A 15,413-nucleotide genomic window follows, 5' to 3' on the forward strand; every position below is an offset into this window, starting at 1 on the left:
ATTATTTGTTTTTGACTCTGGAAGACCCTTTGAAAGGAACAAAGATATTAATGACAAAACTGAATTTGGTTCAGTAGTAAGATTTAAAACGAATAAAGAAAAAATAAAGATGATAACTAAAAATATGAGAACACAAGACCAAACAAAACAGATGGAAAAAAGCTGATTTTAAAACTGAAAAGAAAGTGAATAGTGTTGACAAATAATAATTGTATCTTATTTCAAAATAGTTGTTAAAAAATGGAACAAACCTTTAAAAGATCTGTCAAAATGGAATAAACTTCAACTGTTTTTGTTGGGGAGAAATTTAGTGGATACAATGAATGTATTACCTAGAATGTGATTTATTTTCAAGACAATACCTGTACTGATTTCAGATGTACTATTTTAAAAAAGGCAAAAAGATTTATAAAAAAACATTGGCAAAGGAAAAAGCCTCGAACTAATTATACTGCAACATGCTAAGGAAAGAGGAATCTTGGGATTACCAGATTTGAAAATATACTTTGCAACAAATTGCTTTATATGGTGGGAGAAAATGGGTATTATTGAAAAAAAGATTATTAGAATTGGAAGGTTGTGAATTAAGGTTTGATTGGCATAGATATTTATAGTATGATCAAGTCAAAATGAATGTTAATTTTAAAACTTTAAATATGCAATGTTGAGGATTTAAATCTAGTCAATATTTTAAAACACTGTTGTGAATCTCCATGCAAGAAGCCCTTTACAGAAGGGAAATGGCAATAAAAGACTAGTGATTAACTTATCGACATATGCTGGATTTCTCCCAAGGGCAGTGTAAAATGAAATCAAGAGAAGATTTAATAAAAGGTTATAATTGTCAATGTTTTTTCTATGTACAATTTGTAGAATTATTTAAAGCAAATAAGAAAATGGATGGTTTTGAAGATCTTACAATTCTACTTGAGATGGAACTATGTACAAATGATGAATGTACAAATTGTACAAATGAACTATGTACAAATGATGGAACTATGTACAAATGATACATGTTATCACAAAAATGTATAAAGTTTTACTGAAATATGACATAGAGGATAAATAGGTTAAAAATTGTACTTTTTTTTCTTTTTTAATCTGGATAAAATCTTTAATCAAAGATTAAATGCCCCCACCATAATGGGGGGGCGGTGGTTTGTCAATGCTTGCCTCTGTCTAGCAACTGTGGATTTTCTTGGTGCACTCCCATTCAAGTACTAGCTTGGGCATCTTCTGAGAGCTGGCACAGTTGTGTTAGTCTGGGCCATCCAAGTTAGGAACATAGACTTGCAGGACAGCAAGTGGTCTTTTAACATCATGTTGCAATATTACTAAAGTGAATGTGTACACATAAAAGGAAAAATAGTGCTATGAAGTCACCAGTTACAACATTGGGTGATGTCCAGCTCCCTCCTTGCTGAATATTTCTGATTATTTAGCATCATGTGGAAGAAATAAACTTACTCCGCATTACCAATTTCTTAGAAGTTTCCTGTGTCCCAGGAACAGGATTTTGGGGGAGACCTCAGACTGCCCTGAGAGAAGAGTGATGGGAAGGAAACCCTTGCACCCATGGAAATGATTATCTGGATTCAACCACTGTTAGATAGTTGAAAATAGTAATCAAATTGTGTTTAAGAAGTGAGCACATTTCTTATAGCAAGGTTTATCAATGTGACAAAATATGTCATGATTTTTTTAATGATTAACTTCAAATATGCAGTTTCCTGTGTAAAGCAAAGAGTAGTTTTATATAGTGGTAGCACAAACAGTTGTACTTAAGGGTAAGCCATGCCCAGGAATAATGATGGCTCTCTTACACACTTCCTGAGAATTTTGCTTTTTTCCTGTTTAATGACATCTTTCCCGCTCAGTCTCTCCCCCAATTCTTCTGTTATCCCATCTGTTATTTTTTGCTTAAAGTTGTGTGTTCTTTATATTTACAGTCTTCTAACTTTTTTCAGATCAGTTATGATTTCTAATGCTTCCTGCTAAGAAAAGTAACCTCTGAGTATTTGTGTCTTTTTCCTGAGAGCATGTGTAGGGAGAAGTGGGTGTTGACCAAAGGGACGTGTAATGAAAATGAAGGTATTAAATAGGAGAATATTGGAACTCTTCTCCAGAGGATTGATTCATTTTCTGCAGCGGGGATATTAAAAGATAAAAGCAGTAGTCTTAATCTAACAAAAGATGCAAATATGCAGCTGAATGTTCATTTCTGTGTCTCAGACCATTTATGCACTAGGAACTTCACTGCCCCAGCTCCTGTGCAGGAACACAAATAGGGGGTGGATGAGGTGCACCAGGCCAAATGCTCCCCCGTGTGGGAGCAGGAAGAGGTGGGGCAACCTGCCATGACTAAAACTCCATCCTGCAGCATGGCATGAAACCTCCAGTGCATAAACGGTCTCAGTGTTTTCCAGGCATGATTGAATTTGTTAAATGCTGCATTTAATGTGGATGGGAATTCTGAGAATATACATCCCCATCTTGGGACCAAAATTATTACATAGTGTCATATGTATTTGTAAGATTAGTTCTGAATTGTGATCAATGTGTTGAAGCCAGTGAAAAGCTTGAGGCACACTGGACAATGCACTTTCAATGCATTTTAGAAGCATTAGAAGCATTACATACAGGAAAATATAGCTACAAAAGCACATTGAAAGTGCATTATCCAACATGGGCCGAATGGGCCATGGACAACAGTTTCAGGTGGTTTGATCGAGGCTTCAATTCTCATGGCTTGTATACACATCCCTTTTATTTCATTGTTTCCTATGATCAACAAGGATTGGCAAGCTTTGGAAACAATACAACCCCCATGTAAAACTTGCCTACTAAATCCAAAAACTCAACAAATTTAGACACTTTGTGTAGTGATCCCCCTTGCAAAATGCCTAAAGCTCTCTGAAAACAATGACTACAGCTTCCATTTTATGTTCAGTTTTTAAATTATAGTTCTGGCAATGCAAAGGCCTATTTAAGTGTGACTTGTGAAAATCATCTGGGGAGATCTAGATTAGAAACTAAATCCAAGCAGTCACAATAGTTATGTATTTTATATAACTCAGAGTGCAGTATGGTACATTTAGAGGCTGTGAAACAGTAGTTCAATCTTGTGCACATAAGTGGGGCTCTTCTTTTGTCAACGGAACTCCATCTGCTATATTTGGCAACAGGGATAGACTATTTTGATAGCAGAAGGCATAGGGAAGGAAAGACTGGCTCTAAGCAGAGAGAGAGTAGTAAAGGAATTTCATTGATTGTTGGAATTGCTCTGGTCAAAGAAATGGAATTTATTATTATTTCTACATTTGCTTTGTGCCCATTGTATGCTAGGCACTGGGTAAGCAACATAACACCAAGCAAGTAGTCCATAAACACCTAGTTTCTTTAAATGAAACCAAATCCTGTGGGCCAGATTAATTGCATCCAAGGGTACTAAAGGACTTGCAGATGTAATTTCTGAGCCTCTGTCCATTATTTTTCACAATTCTTGGAGAACTGGTGAAGTGCTAGAACATTGGAGGCAAGCAAATGTCCCCATCTTCAATAAGGGGAAAAGGAGGATCCAAGTAACTACCGACCCATCAGCTTGACATCTATAGCTGGCAAAATTTTAGAACAAATCATCAGACAGTTGGTCCTTGAGCAGCTATAGTGGATGGCTGTAATTACTAAGAGTCAGCATGGCTTTCTCAAGAACCTACCTAGGGATTGTCAATGTTATTGTTTGTTGAATGTTGTTCTAGTTGGTATGTTATTGTTATCTGTTATATTGATATTGTTCTATGTAAATGTTCTACAATGTTTGATGTAAACTGCCCTGAGCCATAGGTAAGGGCAGAATAAAAATATAAATATAAATAAATAAACAAGTAATGTCAGATTAACATTACCTCTTTTTTTTTTTGAGAAAGTTGCTGATCACCACTGTGGGATCATAGGAGAATTTCCTCCAGGCCAAGCTGGATTCTGGAGATTTTTGGTGTGTGTGTGTGTGGGAACCATTTGGGCATTAAATTGGGGTCACTCTGAGTAGGCAGGGGTAGTTGTGAGTTCCTGCCTTGTGCAGGGGGTTGGATTAGATAACCCTGGAGGTCCCTTCCAACTCTATGATTGTACACAACAAACTGTCGAAGTTGACAGGGCAAAATAATGGCAAGGGTAAAATTGTACAGAGCACTACAAACATGGGAAAGTGCCTCCCCAATGGGAAGTTAAACTGGTGCAGAAAAACTAGATTCTATGAAGGATTTGAAAGAGGACTGCCTCTCAGCATTCAAGAAATAAAATCATACCATTGCCAGAATTGCTGTGAGAAATGCCAAGAGATTTTGAGGGTGGTTCCCTGGGAGGGTACAGAATGTGATGTCAACTCCAAGTGATGCTCTAGGAATTCCCCTTAATCTCTATGGTAAATACTATGAAAACAGCTTGGTGTAGTAGTTAGGAGTTCAGCATTCTAATCTGGTGTGCCGGGTTTGATTCTGTACTTCCCCACATACAGCCAGCTGGGTGACCTTGGGCTCGCCATGGGACTGATAAAACTGTTCTGACTGAGCAGTGATACTAGTGCTCTCTCAGCCTCACCCACCTCACAGGGTATCTGTTGTGGGGAGAAGAATGGGAAGGCAACTGTAAGCAGCTTTCAGACTCTTTTGGGTAGAGAAAAAGCGGCATATAAGAACTCTTCTTCATCTTCTTCTTCTTCGGACCTTGTCATCATGGGTGACTTCAATTTCCCAGATGTGTGCTGGGAAACAAACTCTGCAAAGCATCCTCAGTCATGCAACTTTCTGACCTGCCTGGCTGACAGTTTCATTTATCAAATGGTAGATGAACCCACAAGAGGTTCAGCCATACTGGACTTAATAGTGACCAACAGGCAAGAGTTGGTAGATGAGGTGAAGGGGGTGGGGACCCTAGGGGGAAGTGACCATGTTCTCATAGAATTCCTTTTGAGATGGGGAGCCAAGGAAGCTTGTAGCCAGATGCAGATTTTGGATTTTCGTAGGGCAAACATGATAGCCCTCTTTAAGTATTTGAAAGGTTGTCACTTGGAGGAGGGCAGGATGCTGTTTCTGTTGGCTGCAGAGGAAAGGACACGGAGTAATGTGTTTAAACTACAATTACAACGATATAGGCTAGATATCAGGAAAAAATTTTCACAGAGTAATTCAGTAATGGAATAGGCTGCCTAAGGAGGTGGTGAGCTCCCCTTCACTGGCAGTCTTTATATACTGGCAGTCTACTTTATATCCCACTCCTCAGTTTCTCAAGGATATATCAAAAGTTAATTCCTTAAGGCCAACATGTTGGTCAAGAATAAAACAACAAAATACTGAGCTGTGAATCTTCACAACCCCAGGGTAATATCCTGTCTCCAATCCCCTTAGCTAACTCACCAGCCAGAGGCCACATCTCTACCCCTCCCAAGTCACAGGGTTTCATTCAGCCGGCCACATCTTCCATGGCGGCCCCAGTGCTTTTTGTAAAGAAAAAGGACGGCGCCTTGCGACTGTGCACAGATTATTGGGGTTTGAATGCAGTGTCTACTTCAAATGCGTACCCCCTCCCCCTGATAAAGGACTTGTTGGGACATTTGGGGAAAGGAAAGATTTTTACCAAGTTGGATTTGAGAGAAGCCTACTATATAGTGAGAATTTAAAAAGGCCAAGAGTATTTGACTGCGTTTGACACCCATCTTGGTCAATTTGAATATTGCAATTTGCCGTTTGGTTTGGCCAGTATGCCCGGAATGTTCATGAACGTGATCAATGAAATGATGCATGATTTATTGTATAAAGGGGCCTTGGTTTTTTGGATGATATTTTACTATATTCAGAGACTATGGAAGAGCATGTGCCTCTGGTGAGAGAGGCACTCAAGCACTTGAGAGCCAATCAACTGTATGCCAAACTGTCTAAGTGTGAATTTCACAACCAAAGTGTGGATTTTTTTGGGCTATCATGTTTCCGCGGATGGAATACAAATGGATCCAGGCAAAGTTAAAGACTTGTTGGCCTGGGAGCCTCCTAGGACCAGTTGCAAAGCTTCCTGGGGTTTGCCAATTTTTACAGAACGTTCATTCCCAACTTTGCTATGGTGGCTCTGCCTTTAACAGATTTGTTGAAGACAAAAGGAGGGGGGCTAAAGGCAACAAAGCCAAATACACCACTGGCTTGGTCCACAGACTGCTAGAGGACATTTGAAGCGTTAAAGACATTGTTCACCACTGAACCCGTTCTTTCTCATGTTGACCCCAAGAAAAAGTTTACAGTGCAAGTAGATTCCTTGGGACGTGGCCATGGGGGCAGTGATTTTGCAGAAGGGGGATGGATGGATGACTACACCTGCTGGTATATATTTCAAGGACATATTCGGGTCCAGAAAAATAATTGGGCTATTTGGGAGAAAGAGGCGCCTGCAGTTAAATTGGCCTTATCGACTTGGAGGCATTGGCTTGAAGGGTCTGCAGTCCCTTTTGAAGATTGATCATAAAAACTTGCAGGCTTTGAAACAGCCCCAATCTCTCTCAGCCAAGCAAATGCGGTGGGCTGAGTTCTTTTCCCAATTCAACTTCACTCTACGCCATTTCCCTGGCCAAATGAATTTTTTGGCCGATAGTCTGTTGCGCATCCCCCAATATGAGTGTAAAAGAGAACCATTGGTGGACACAGTATTCAGCCCCTCCCAGTTGGGGTTGATAGCTGTGACGTGCAGTGCAGCCAAGGGAGGAGCCCCCACGCCCGGGGTTAGATTCAGAAGGACGTCACCTCAGATCGCAAGTTTCCCCACTAAAATATTGGATTCAGATTGAAGTTCCCAGATCCAAGAGCACAACAAAGTATAATTAATAGTTTTATTAAAGGTATGTGCAGAGATATACATACAAAATAAAAGCAGAATACAGGTAGGATAAAATGAAGCTAAATATCTAATCTGAACACATTTACAAGCATTGATTCTTGATATCTGGATGATCCCTGACAAGACAGAGTCCAACACTGTTTCAAAGTCCAAGGGAAGGTTCCAGTCAGCAAGGATCAGATGGTCCAGAATCAAGGACCGACCCAAAGACTGATGCAATCCAGGCTCCTCCTTCATGCCAAATAAAGAATATAGAAGGATTCAGTGAAGTGCAGGACTGTTTGAGAAGCATTGGGAATGGATTAAAGTGGCATGACATCTGAAAAAGCTGAGGTAGTGACATGTACCGTCTGTGGTATGTTTGTCTTCTTATCTCAGGATGATGGCTTTTACACATGCAGCAAGTGTAATTTAGTGGCTCTGCTGGAGGAGAAGGTACAGGGATTAGAGGAACACTTGAATATACTGCAACATATAAAGGATGGTGAAGAGTTCTTGGACTGAACTTATGAAGCACTCTTGAGAGAGCAAGTGCAGGAGGAGGCAAAGCCATCAAAACAAACACAGGAGCACATTACACAGAGCAGTAATGGATGGAAGGCTGTTACACAAAGGAGTAGAATAATAAGGAGAAGGTCTGCCCCATCGATCGTCAGCAATCGGTTCCAGCATCTGCCTGAATATGTTGATTCAGGAATACAGGAGCATAAGCAATTCCCCAAGCCCCCACAAGGACCAGGAAACATTTTCCCACGGGTGAGAGTTCTAGGTCTTCTTCTTCCCCACAGCCCCCACAAAGCCCAAGAAACACTTCACAGGCCCCCACTGGTGGTGGTGGTGGTGGTGGTGGTGAAGAAGAAGAAGAAGAAGAAGAAGAAGAAGAAGAGTTCTTATATGCCACTTTTTCTCTACTCAAAGGAGTCTGAAAGCGGCTTACAGTTGCCTTCCCTTTCCTCTCCCCACAACAGACACCCTGTGAGGTGGGTGAGGCTGAGAGAGCTCTGATATCACTGCTTGGTCGGAACAGCTTCATCAGTGCTGTGGCAAGCCCAAGGTCACCCAGCTGGCTGCATGTGGAGGAGGAGCGGGGAATCAAACCCAGCTTGCCAGATTAGAAGTCAGCATTCCTAACCACTACACCAAACTGGCTCTTGGGAGCAGACCTAGAACTCTCACTACACTGATGAGAGTTCTAGGTCTACTCCCAAGGGTACAAAGAAACGGGTACTGGTAATTGGGGATTCCCTGCTGAGAGGCATAGAAGAAGAAGAAGAAGAAGAAGAAGAACAAGAGTTGGTTCTCATATGCCGCTTTTCCCTACCCGAAGGAGGCTCAAAGTGGCTTACAGTCGCCTTCCCTTTCCTCTACCCACAACAGACACCCTGTGAGGTGGGTGAGGCTGAGAGAATGCTGATATCACTGCTTGGTCAGAACAGTTTTATCAGTGCCGTGGCAAGCCCAAGGTCACCTAGCTGGTTGCATGTGGGGGAGCGCAGAATCGAACCCGGCATGCCAGATTAGAAGTCCGCACTCCTAACCACTACACCAAACCACTACACCAAGGTGTGTAGACAAACTTAAAGGTATGTTGGGTAGAGTCCCATGGTCAGAAAGACTTAAAGAGATGGGAATCCAAGAGGGCTGTGAGTTTCTTAAAAGTGAAATACTGAAGGCTCAATCACAAACAATTCCCTTGAGAAGAAGGAAGGAGCCTAAGGAAGCAAAGGTGGCTCCACAAGCAGTTGTCAAATGATTTGAGGAATAAAAAAGAGTCATTTAGGAAGCAGAAGAATGGCCTTATTACCAAGGATTAGTATAAACAAATAACCAATGATTGTAGGGAGAATGTTAGGAAATCTCAAGCTCAAGATGAGCTTAGGCTAGCAAGAAGTGCTAAACATAGCAAAAAAGCTTCTTTAGTTATATTTCAAGTAAGAATAAGAGTAGGGACTCTAGGACCACTGAGGGGAAAAATAAGTGAAATTATAACAGATGATGAAGAGAGGGCTGAACTGCTTAACTACTATTTCTCCTCAGTCTTCTCTTGTGTGGGAAATAGTGCTCAATGTGACTAAAACATATCACAACAGGGGGGATGGGAATGGTGGCCAAGGAACACTGTGGGGGCAGTCTATAAACACCTAGTTTCTTTAAATGAAACAAGGTCTTCTGGGCCAGATGAATTGCATCTAAGGGTACTAAAAGAACTTGCAGATGTCATCGCTGAACCTCAGCCCATTAGTTTTGACACTTCTTGGAGAACAGGTGAGGTGCCAGAGGATTGGAGGTGAGCGAATGTCCCTGTCTTCAAGTAAGGGAAAAAGGAGGATCCAGGTAACTACCAACCTGTCAACTTGATATCTGTAGCTGGAAAAAGTTTTGAACAAATCATCAGCAGTCAGTCCTTGAGCAGCTGGAACAGAGAGCTGAGTCTAAGACTCAGCGTGGGTTTTGCAAGAACAAGTCATGTTAGACCAACCTTATCGCTTTTTTCGAGAAAATTACTACCTTGCTGGATCAGGGGAATGCTGTGGACATATTTTATCTGAATTTCAGTAAAGCTTTTGATCAGGTTTCACATGGTAATGGATCCAGTATGGATCCTAATTCTGTCAGGTGGATCAATAACTGGCTGACAGATCATACCCAAAGGGTACTTGTTAATGGTTCAGCATCCTCTTGGAGAAGAGTGACAGGGATCTGCCGTGGGGCCTATGTGGTTCAACATATTTATAAATTATTTGGATGAGGGTTTAGAGGGGGTACTTATTAAATCTGCAGACAATACTAATCCTGGAAGGGTAGCAAACACAACCAAAGACAGAATCAAAATACAGCAAGATCTTGATAAGCTCAAGAAGTGGGCTAAACGAAATAAAAATTAAATTCAATAGGGACAAATGTAAAGTTCTGCATTTGGGTAGGAAAAACCATATACAATATAGGATGGGGGAGACTTCTCTTGGCAGTTGTATGTACGAAAAGGATCTAGGAGTCTTAGTAGACCATACATTGAACATGAGTCAGCAGTGTGACTCAGTGGCTAAAAAGTCAAATGGGATTTTGGGCTGTATCAAACAGAGTATCGTGTCCAGATCACTGGAGATGATGGTACTGCTTTACTCTGCTCTGGTTCAGCCTCACTTGGAGTACTGTGTTCATCTTTGGGCACCACATGATTTAATGACCCATGTTGATCACTGGGCCTAATGGTCAAATTGGTGCCTGGAGTGACTCCTTTTCTTATCTTGTTTTCTGGAACTGTAGTCAGCATATTCTCAGAGCAAGAGAAGCTGGTACAATTTTTGTAGGCATCAAGCATGAGCCTAGGGATAGTAGCCTCCGGGGGGGGGGGGGGGAGATGGGAATCCCTGGAATTACAGCTCATCTTCAGACTACAGAGATCAATTCCCCTGGTGAAAATGGATACTTTGGAAAGTGAAATTTATGGCATTGTACCCACTGAGGTCCCTTTCATCCCCAGGCTCAATCCTCTAATCTCCAGGAGTTTCTCAATCTGGATCTGGCTATACTCCTAACTCTGGTTGATGGCCAGGGGGGTCCTGATAATCCTACTGGAACCAATGTTTCTGAAAGGACAAGTGGTTGGTGGGTAAACTAGCTTTTTAACAGGACAACAGGACAAAGGTTTGAACCTGAAGTTTACCCATCACATGTGGCCATATGGCAAGCCTACAAGATCAGCATTTGAACTTCAGAAAGAAATAGGCCATCAGCCACATGGGATCCAGGCTAATCATATATGAGAGGCAAAAAATTTAGTTCCTCAACACTAGCTATTATGCAGAATGACTGGAGATCAGCTGCATAGTCCAGGTAAGCAAATAGTCAGATTAGGGAGACAGAGTGTATGGAAGTGTCACAAACTGGTGGTCCATCTGGTATGATTTATTTTTTCAGCAGAATATGTCTCAGCTTAATAAATTGTGGTTTTAATGGACTATCTGGGGTTCCACTGAATCCCTTGGTATTCATCTCAGGTGCTGATGAGGCTTGTGTAGATAGTGCCTCTGGGTAACACAGTTCAGACTGCAGTTCTTTTTCATATCCTTTTGGCACAGGGGGTAAGATACTGAAGCCTGTTTGCTGGGGGTCCTATTTTTAGACTTATTTTTATTTCTCTGATCCTCCACAAGTAGCAATGGTGCTGCTCTCACAGAGCCATCCTGCCAGAGCTCTCTCAGCCCCACCCTCCCTTGTGGAGAGAGGAAGAGAAGGTGATTATAAGCTACTTTGAGACTCTTTTATTGCAAAAGTCAGGGTATAAAAACAAACTTCTTCATAAATTAAGGGTTCCTCCATATAACCAGAATTGCCTGTAGTCTTCAGCTTGTTAAGACCATCAATGGCCTGTATGTGGGTTTCACTCATTTCTGGTTCAGCCAGAATAATGAGATTGGTAGAGCTGCTTATTTATACTTGATGATTTGGTGCTGTCACCAGTTGGAGTATTAGCTGCAAGTGCCTGGAGTCAAGTGCGGAAAGAACTTAAATGCTACACTATACTAAGAAATAGCCTATTATGGGACAATGGCTATTGCCAGTACAATAAAAGAACAGATCTTGGTTGAATTTTATATTAACTGTACCTTTATGTTATGGTCCTTAAATGTTATTGTGTCTTTTTGAGCTTTAAGGTAATCTGGCAATTCTGCAATGCTGTCTAAATAGTTAACTGCTTTTGGTGAACACACTGCTTGTTCTTTTCTTGTCTGTTTTCAAGACCTGTTCTGCCATATTTTAGGCAGCATGTCAGTTCTGTTGGTGGGGTTCCAAAATCACAAATTTCAAAGACAAGAAGTACAATAGAGCTGTAATATTTGTTCTGTGGAATTCAAGAGGATGTGTTCCCCCCCTCCAGACATAGAATATGTTCTATCAATTGGTGCCAACATGAATTAAAAGTAGTCGTGTATTCAAGATGAATTTTTATTCTGTGCATGACTATTGTGGCACACTTGAAGGTGCTTGTTATAACTTCGATCAGTCCTAAATGGCTTAGGCCTAATATGCCTATTAAAACCCCATTAAAACCTTCTTTTCAGTTGCTCAAATTCTCAAGGCAATTTGGAACAATGAAAGTGAGGCACACAAACAACTAAGGATTCCAGCCTCCAGGTGGGACTTGGGGATCCAATTTTCAGACTACAGAGATGAATTTTTCTGGAGAAAATGGATGCTTTGAAGAGTGGAATGGATGGATACTGTGGCATTGTATCCTCCTGAGGTTCCTGTCCTCCCCAGGCTCCACCTGCAAATCTCCAGTTTTCTACTATGGAGCTGCTACCTGGCCTCACCATCTCACACCAGAGGGGAACTGACAACCCTCCAAATCACACAAGTAAAAAAATCAGCTAACTTATATCTCATTTACTAGTACATGGTATTCAAGTTAAAATGTTCCCAAAAGCCCAACAAAGGAAAATAATTCTGCTTCCTGAATGCTATTACTGGAAGCCCATACCTCCCTCCCTAAATAATATGGAGGAGCATCAGTGCAAGAACTGTGTAACTGCCATCTATTGTCATGGGCAAAGCAGTTATTGTTTATGTTCTTTGAAAATTACAGATTTCTCTGAAATTGTTCCCCTATTGTTTAAGGGTAGAATAAATCAAACAACGCATAGTGGCAACCATTGAAAAGGTGTTCAAGCCTAAAAGGATGTGGCACTTGTTGACCACATAACAAACTTAAGCTGGATTTTGGAAAAGTCACAGGAAAATCAGAAGGATGTTGACATCTGCTTTATTGATTATATTGATTTATATTGATCAAACTGATGAAGTTGCTCTACACAAACCAAGAAGCCTTTGCATGTACAACATTTGGTGACACTGATTGGTGCAAAATAAAGAAAGGAGTGTGCCAAGGTTGTATTCTTTCCCCCTTCCTGTTTAACTTTTATGCTGAGATTATTATGAGAGGGATTTAAATAAAAAAATCAAACACTGGAATTAAATTTGGAGGAAGGAACATAAATAATCTTTGGTATGCTGATGACACTATCCTCCTGTCAAAAACTAAGGAAGGCCTAGAACAGCTGATTTCAAAAATCAGTGATGAAAACACGAAGTTTGTCCTTTTCTTAAAAATAAAAAATAATCATTTCAAAAAACAGACATGTCACAATAACAGTTGATGGTGAAGAGATTGAATGCATTGAAGAATTCATTTTTCTTGGATCACAAATGAATAAGAGTGGTGGTTGCGGTATGGAAATTAAACGTCAAATTACTCTGGGTTGTTCAGCAATGTCAAGCTTGAACCGAATATGGAAAGCAGCAGACATAGTATGTTGGCATCAAGAGAGGCAACACATGTTCCACTCATATGTTGCCTGGATGCAGGAAACATAACTAAGGTAGAAATGGACCATTTCCGCATGAGGAATTTGTTCCTGGACAGCCTTCAAATGTTGGTGGCTTTTTAAAATGTATGTATGTATGTATGTGTGTGTGTGTGTGTGTGTGTGTGTGTGTGTTTGTTTATTTACCACCCTCCCCGAAGGCTCAGGGCAGTTTACAGGAAACAGGAAAAGATATGGTAACAGGTGATAACAGTAATAACATTATAACAATAACAACTTAACATGATCATAACAATAACATTAGAAAATAGAAATTGCAAGAGCCTAAGCTTAACACTTAGAGCCCCATCCACATGATGTTGCCTGCATTCCAAGGTTGTCCAGTAGTTGGGTTGAGATTTGGCCATTTCTAACTTGTGATTTCAGAAATCACCAAAACTGGATTTACATCGCATCCCATCGGTGAGCAACCAGTGAGCAACCAGGGATAAGACCATATGGAGGGGGAAACATGCAATAGTCCTGGCAGCTTTGTCCCACTCTCACACCCGCCTCCCTCTCCTGTGTTCCCAACTACAGATTTTTTTTTAAAAATGGTGCCATCCATGTGTAGGTGAAACTTACAAAAGAAAAAAATCATTTAAAATTTAAAGTGCCAAGCAAAGTGATCATTTCCATGTTACACTGTAAATGAAATAAATTCAATAAAGTTTTATTGTGGAAGGGAACATGCTTATGTTGGGAGCGGGCAGAAGCAACCACTTATACACATTTATTTGTTAATTTTTTATTGAGATAATTTGGACAGATCAGAAGGGGTATCTTATTTGGGAGAGCTCTTGCCCATCACTGTACATCTGTGTCATGGGGTTATTTCTCCCATGCTTATACATGCAAATACATTTTTTTCATTTTACTGGCTGTGGAAATGCATACACGTTGCTCCACCACTTCATGAAATGGCAGTGTCTGCATGCTCCACAGAGGAGAGAAATGTTGCTGGGGGTGACTCAGGCCAACTTGTGATCCTTGTAGTCCAATTGACATGGCTGGTGAGACTTTCAGCACAATCAGGAGATGAGAATCCCCTCGGGCAGAGCGAGGTGGGAAGAAAGAAGAGGCAACCAGCACTGCTTGCTGGGCATTTTCTGCAAGCAGCTGCACGGACGAGATGGAGTTAAGCTCATGGGCAACATACAATCCATTGAGCTCTCAAGTGATCTCCTTCCCTTCCACTTCCCAGACGCCCTCCATGCTCCCAACTCTAGTGGCAGGGGACCAACATGGAGGGACATTGAGGTTAGAGACCTCCTGGCCATCTTCTATGCTAAGAAGGTCCAGGAGGCTCTCAGCACCTCTCATCACAACTGGGAGGTCTTCAAGGAGTGGTACGCCAAATGAAGACTCTCGGGCACAACAGGATTGGGATTGAGTGCCTCTCTAAAACCAAGGACTCTGGAGCCGCACCAATTACTTGCCCCTATTTCACCATCCTTAGGGGCATCTATGGAGAGGGGGATGGCACCAGCAGGCTTGCAGCTTGAAGTTAAAAGTGAGGAAGCCTGCCACAGAGGAGAGCAGCCACTAGCAGCCAGAGGACCCAGACAAGGGGCCCTTCCAGAGAGCAGCCATGGAGGCAAGCTGCCTTTGAGAGGGACCCTGGGACCAAATTTGTGACCCTTGACTTGGTCCCTATTCAGCAGGAGGGATGCCATGGCCATTGGTGTTCCACTCTCCTTGCTGCAGGTAATCTGGGAGTCCCAAGGTTGGGATTTGAGTGGCCGGATTCTTTGATGTGTGCCCAGCGTTCCTATGCAGATTCGTTGTTCCATTTAGGGGAGAATCTGAGTGAAAAGCCCCTGCCCATCCATAGCTCTTCTATCTCTTCCATTTCCCACCGTGTGTTGGGCAGTGGTTCTCAAACTTCTGAATGCATATATAAGGTGCATATATAAGGTGGTATTTATAGTGAAATCAAACACTTTTGCACTAGACCAGTGGTTCTCAACCTTATTAATGCTGCTACCCTTTAATACAGTTCCTCGTGCTGTGGTGACCCCCAACCATAAAATTATGCATCTGTTCTTTCACAGAAATTAAACTGAAACTGACCAATGGCATGAAGATCCATTGTTCACGATTGTATATAAATTGTTCCCCCCCCCCCGGGGTTTCTCAGTTCAGCTCTGCCTCTTGTCCCATCGT

The 15,413-nt window shown here is 41.5% G+C and overlaps 1 protein-coding gene across 5 annotated transcripts in view; it reads left to right on the forward strand.

The window, feature by feature from the left end:
- Positions 1-15,413, forward strand: part of CNIH3 (cornichon family AMPA receptor auxiliary protein 3) — a 112,348-nt gene that overhangs the window by 27,365 nt on the left and 69,570 nt on the right. The window lies entirely within an intron of this gene.

Source organism: Paroedura picta, chromosome 1 (assembly GCF_049243985.1).
Source record: "Paroedura picta isolate Pp20150507F chromosome 1, Ppicta_v3.0, whole genome shotgun sequence".
Classification (NCBI taxonomy): Eukaryota; Metazoa; Chordata; class Lepidosauria; order Squamata; family Gekkonidae; genus Paroedura; species Paroedura picta.